This window comes from Drosophila willistoni (assembly GCF_018902025.1).
Source record: "Drosophila willistoni isolate 14030-0811.24 chromosome 2R unlocalized genomic scaffold, UCI_dwil_1.1 Seg200, whole genome shotgun sequence".
Lineage (NCBI taxonomy): Eukaryota > Metazoa > Arthropoda > Insecta > Diptera > Drosophilidae > Drosophila > Drosophila willistoni.
This window is the reverse complement of record NW_025814051.1, coordinates 3,217,009-3,223,267: the sequence shown is the minus strand read 5'-3', so window position 1 is coordinate 3,223,267 and position 6,259 is coordinate 3,217,009. Positions and strand designations below refer to the sequence as shown.

At 31.2% G+C, this 6,259-nt stretch overlaps 1 long non-coding RNA gene across 1 annotated transcript; it reads right to left on the bottom strand.

The window, feature by feature from the left end:
• Positions 1-228: 228 nt before the first annotated feature.
• LOC124460385 lies at positions 229-658 on the bottom strand. Its single transcript, XR_006954301.1, has 2 exons — positions 570-658; positions 229-505 (listed from the first exon to the last, which is right to left on the bottom strand). It is a non-coding gene; the product is annotated as an uncharacterized LOC124460385 (long non-coding RNA).
• Between the last annotated feature and the right edge of the window lie 5,601 nt (positions 659-6,259).

The following is a 6,259-nucleotide window of genomic DNA, read 5'->3' as shown; positions in this document are numbered from 1 at the left end:
CATTTAACAGACTTTAAATAATTGGAATCTTACACGATAAATAAATTTTTGCACAAAAACGAGCGAATAATTTATTTCAGAGATGTGAAAACCAAAACTATCGAGGCACTAACCAGCGACAGCGCCATCAATGTATGACAGCTCGATAGTGACCATCGATAGTGTCGATAGCGTAATCAATAGTTCCCCACCTCTAGTTCACATGGTTTGAGAATGCGAAAACTGCAATAAAATCCAAAAAACAAGTTGCAGCTATATTCGTTAAGAGGTATAAAGTTTTGATATTCGCTAGATTTTAGAACCAAATGTTTGAACATTTTAAACACGACAAACCACAAATTTGGCTGACCATTGCCATAAAGTAAATAAAAGTGTAAGTTAATTAGTTCTGATCTTGACCACGACTGAAGAACACACAATGAACTTTCTCACAAATCGCGTACTTTGGCTCATGTTTTATCGTCAATCTGATTGCCGAACCTCGAACCCGCAAGGTTTAACAAAACTAAAAAGAGAAAACCTTTTAAACATTAGCCGTGACTAAAATAGACTACTAAAAATTTACTCACGAAGATTTTTAATTTAGAAAAGAAGCAGAAATGGTGCGACGTAGTCTTTAACAAGTTTCAAAAGAAAAGGTGTCAAGAGAGCTGGGGAAAATTATATCCAGACCTAATTTATACTACTCAAAATGTTACACATAGCAACAAAGGAAATAGACTTTAATGTCGAAGTACAAATGTTTTTTTTTCTTGTTTTTACAAAACATCTCAACCATCTCTTACTAAATGAACAAAATTTAGCACACTTCGTAAGATTTCCTTAAAATCTGATTTCAATAAATAAGTCAAATAAACATAAACCCTAATAGTTATCTATTTTTAAGTGGATTGTAGTCAAGGAAACGAAAATGTAAGCTTTAAATTTTCATTAAATTTAATTAAACGTCTACCTAATTGGATTTTCTGTTTTAGCGCCTTAACAATAACACTAAATAGACGTTTGTTAATCAAACGAATTTCTCATAAAGTTTTCATTGTGAGATTTTCAAAGCTTAAATACAGAATTAAATTCCAATTGTGCCTCTTAATAACTAAGTATATTCAAATGCACATAGTTATGTGCATATAAAGGGGAAATTGGAGAGAGCTGAGTACGTTGCCTCCTTGGGCATTTGGACAATCAAACTCAACTGGTTAATTAACCCATTGTTCTATGGTTTGCCTTGAATTATGGCCAACAATTTTGTGCTAATTGTGCCAGTCCAGCGTTAAAGCCGTTTAAACTGCTTGCATATCCATTTTGAAATGAGTTTGTAAAATATTAGATAAGTCGCTTGAGAATGCCAAAGGTTCTCAAAGGCGCTTCTTTGTTTGCCAGTTAAATGTTTTGGAATTAATTAGAAGTGGCAATGGACACAGTGAGTGCTATTAGCACTTGCATACAATTAAGTAGATAAACACTTTTAACTACATCAATATTTAATATGATCAAAGATTAAGGTAAAGAAAAGAACGAATGGCTTTTAGCTTTAATGATTTCACTTATCTAAATTTTCATGACACACTTTTCCTCCATTAACCGCAGACGTTTATTTTCCGCATAGACTGTATTTCACCATGAAATCTATGTAGACCCAAGTCACGCATGATTTATACAGACTTATTTATGTTGCCATTTCTAGGGAATTTTTCAACCCGTCGCCTTTTGTCTTTTGTCTTAACCAGACAATTATTTATTAGCTTCTACTGCGGTTTCTTCACCCACCTTCTATACGCTCCATTCTCGTTCATTTTACTCCTCCCATCCTAGTATCTCCATCTCGCCATCTCCATCTCCGTCGTGTGTCCTATGTGTTATCCTGGCTGCTTAAGACAGCTTAAGACGACAGGCCCTGTTGAAAAATTCATTTTCATGTTGCGCCAGCTTAAGCAATTTTTCATAAACATGCGTAGACCGAAACCCTAAAGACTTTTCTGATCTAATCGCTTGTTGCGTCTGCCAAACAAAAAAGCAAAAAGTAAGGCAAAATACACAAAAACAATAATTTAATTTGAGCTACTTATGTTGCACAGTTATAAGCTGCTTAGTTATTCCCATCCTCTTAATGCATTCCATATGCCATCAGTTGGGTAGACTGCTGCTCATCGCATCAATCATTTGGCCATGCAAAAATTTTCGCCTTTAAAATCTCAATTACCTCACAAAAGAGAAAAATGAGTGAAAGAGAATGACCGAAACTTTGGCCGAATTAAGCACTTCCATTTCATATACTTACGGGGTACGTTTAAAAATAAATGGCAGGTTCTTTTGAAATCTAAAAATTATATCTGGATATGTAGGATTTTTCTGTTTTTTTATTTTTAACATTTAATGTAAGAGCCACACAATGGAATAGATATGCTACCTTAGATCAACAACTCTGGTATCAGACCGCTTCTCTTTATGTCAATCTGTGACTGAACATTTATTTTCTTTGGTTTTTTTTAGCTGGATGACTTAAAACCTAATAATACGTGCTTTAACAAAGGCAAGAATCAAATACCGCAAGAAAAAACACTTTAAATCCGCTGATACCATTGGAAGATAAGTTAAATATTCAGCGTAGATTAGATTGATTACATATATAAACAATTATTGAAACAATTTTGGTTATTATTTTTTGTTAAGTTGAGCTGTAGTTTCAATTTTAATTTCTTATGTGCATATTAGCTACAATTAAAGTGGATTGGAATTTCGTCTAGCAATATTTTATGATTTACTTTATAATCGAAGTTTCTTAAACTTTATTCAAGTGTTCCAAATGAGAAGGAGTCTGATGAATTTTAGGATCAAAATTTCAATATTAATTGGAAAGTTTTCCAATTACCAGTGAAAAGATTCAAAATTTTCTTTGAGGTTTCTTGAAACTGATAAAATAATTCCTAGACAACTTTCTCGATTGTTAAGTTATCAAACGAAACGTAGAATTACAAGCGTTCAGGACATCAATCCATGGGAATTACTATTATATTTTCGAATTTTAATATGTTAGAACATGGATTGAATAATTTTTCAAGTAAGTGTGCCTGCCTCCTGTCCTTTCTTTTTGTGTGACCATGTGCGTTTATCGTAGTAAAAATCCACTAAGAAGTCGAGCGGGAATTTCACAAATTTTTCACAACAAACTATAAGCCCCATAAAAAATAATATAAGCATAATAGTAATAATATTTCTTATTTGTAAAGTTATTTATGTAAATATTTAGAAAATAGTTAATACATAAATTAGTTAATCTTTGGCACAAGCGGTTTTATCGACAGCAAAATAAAAAAGAAAAAAAACTAATAAAGTATGTAAATTTTAAGAAAATGTATAAAATATACAAATTTATTGATAAATAATAGGAGCATTTTATTAAATAATTGGAGCATTTTATTTAAACTTTGGTTCATGTCTTACAATTAGCTAAGAAAATATTTAAATTTTAGCTTAAATTACATATTTTTTAACCATTATTTTAAAAATCTAATAATTTCTTTTTTTAATTATTCATTTTAAATGTTGTCAGAAACTACTTATGATATGAGCCACTGAAGAAATCAAATAATTTTAGTAGATATAATAAATTCGATCATTCTCCTCTTTTCAATACACCATAATAAATGTTTTTCCTTAACCATTTCTGCTTTTCCTTCTTCATTTCTTTTTTTGACTATAAAACAGCTTTAACGGCGGTCGTTTTACTTCCTTTCCGCCTTGTGCCCGCTTGTGTGCAGGCATTTAACTCTTACGCTCATTTATCATACTTTGAGTGCAGTCCAGATGAAGTGAGTCTGAGTCAGCGTCTGCATTTACATTTAACTCCATAACTGCCTATAAATGCACACACACACACGCACTCAAATATATATGAATGTATACACACACATACACACATTGATATGGGCAAACATTTTGGCCAAGTGCTTGCCGCTTCACTGAAGTTAAGCGTCGTTTATTTTGTTTTTAACATATTTTATTGGCCATATTGCGAGTGTTTCATTTCAATAACTCTTTACTCTCTTGCGTTCTTATGCTCCATTCCGTTTAAGTCGTAATCAGAGTGCAATATGAGATCCAATAAATTGACATTTTGTTATTGTAACTGCAATTTTTTTCATCTTTATTTTTTATTTTTAATTTTTGAAAGCAATATTTTTATTTCAGCTGGATCTTGTACTTGTATTTACTATAGTAAATTAATTGCGCATACGTCATGTGTGCTTGTTCGTATGATGGAGTATCATAATGCTGATGATGACTTCACTTTAAGCGGAAGCTCTTCAAACTGTTCAACTTGCTTCACATGGCATTTGATTATGGCACGTTTTCTTGACTTAACACTATTGCCATCCACATGCCAACAAATTGAATTCATTTTAAGCTTCACTTCAAGTATGAAGAGTGTATGAAAAATCTTGTTGGGATATATTAGGTAACGAATTACTTCAAGCCTCAACTAAAAATATTTTAGCTCAATCTATTAAATTTATTCAACTTTTATTTAGAAGAATATTTCTAATTATTTCAGAAAAGATGTTAATTATAATAGTAAAAATCAGTACACTTAATTTTTCTAAATTAATTAAAGATAGGTGAAAAATATTTGTTAAAATTTTGTTATCCCTCCGATAACAAAATTTAGGTATTTGGATTTTCCTAGCGAAATTTTTACACATTTAATTTTTTTTTTTTCTTTTTAACATAACAAAAACCTTAAGTTACTTTCACTTTAGATTTTAAAACGAATTTTACTTTACCTACCAAAATATAGGGAGAACTATATATATTTGTGCCTCAAGTTAAATTAAAATCAATCGGCCGGGTCCTCACCAGGTTACAAATCGTTTGCCTTTTAGTCAGTGGAATGAAAAGTAATTACCAAATTTCCAATTAATACTTTTACATTCCACCTGTCGAATATTTTTATATTATTTCATAATGTGTTAAGAGCAATATTAGCTTCACCTTTAATGAATGGTGATTATTCATTAATGAACTAATACAAGAAATATTCTACAAGAAACTAAATGAAATATGTTTTAAAATCATTTACGATTTAAAACTGTGTTATTTTTGTCAGGATTTTGCCAATTTTTATCTAAATAATTATAAAGTTTGGCAACTCTGTAAGCAGATATAATCCTAAGACATAACACTCATAATAAAAAACAGCTAGTTCGAAATTGCTGCAAAATCCTTATCGATTAGCATTTGAAAACGACTCGGAATTGAAAACAGGTCTGAAAAATTCTATCATTGTAATTTTTAGACGCAGTTCGAAGTCTAATGTAATTCGATAAAGAAGAAAGTAATTAGATAAAGAAGAAAATAAGAACAAATACTAAAGGACATTCTCAAGTTATTTTACGTTTGATATTTAGATAAGCAGTTTTTATTCCCGCATCAGATAAGATTAAGATTAGTTCATACTTATAAAGTGAACATCTTATTCAAATTTGAATTTTTGATTAATAATTTGCATCTTTAAAAATTTATTTATAATGATTTCTTCGTTGTGTGGAAAAACTAAAAGAGCATTAAAGCTTCGTGTTAGATCTATTTCTTTTTCTTTCTTACCAAAGCCAAGGCGAAATTTATTGAAATATTTGCCAAGTGAAGAAAAAAGCAAAGAATATGCATGTGAAAGGAGAAAAATTGTTTAGAAAATGCATGCAATGCGGGTTAAATGTGTTACGATGCAGCAGCTAGAAATCGAATAGCAAACAGAAAATGCATTCAACTCGCATATCAAAGGCACAAATGCAACATCCGTTTCCGTTTACACACATGCAAATGCAGATGCTAAGAAGAGAGCCAGAGGGACAGCGATAGAGAGAAAGAGAGAGAGAGAGAGATCTAGGGATGTCAAACACAAAGCTAGCTTAACACTCCACTTGCCAGGACGTTTTGCTGATTGCATTCCCTTGTTTGGCTACACAAACATCAACATCTCATTCTCATCTCGTACATCATCATCATCATCATCATTATGAATATCACTTGATATTTGTATTTAGATTTGAATATTTCATAATTTTTAGAGTGAAAAACAGGCCAAATATAAAATAATAAAAAAAAAAGAATTTGTTTATTAAATGGATTTTTGCCAGCTGGAAAAACGTGTCTTTCGCCTAATATTGTGGCAAATGCCTGATTCAGTTTGTTTTTCAATTAGTTGTCGGCAAGCTTAGATTGTGGCATAAAGAGAGTCCCACTAATTGGTATTTTAGCTTTT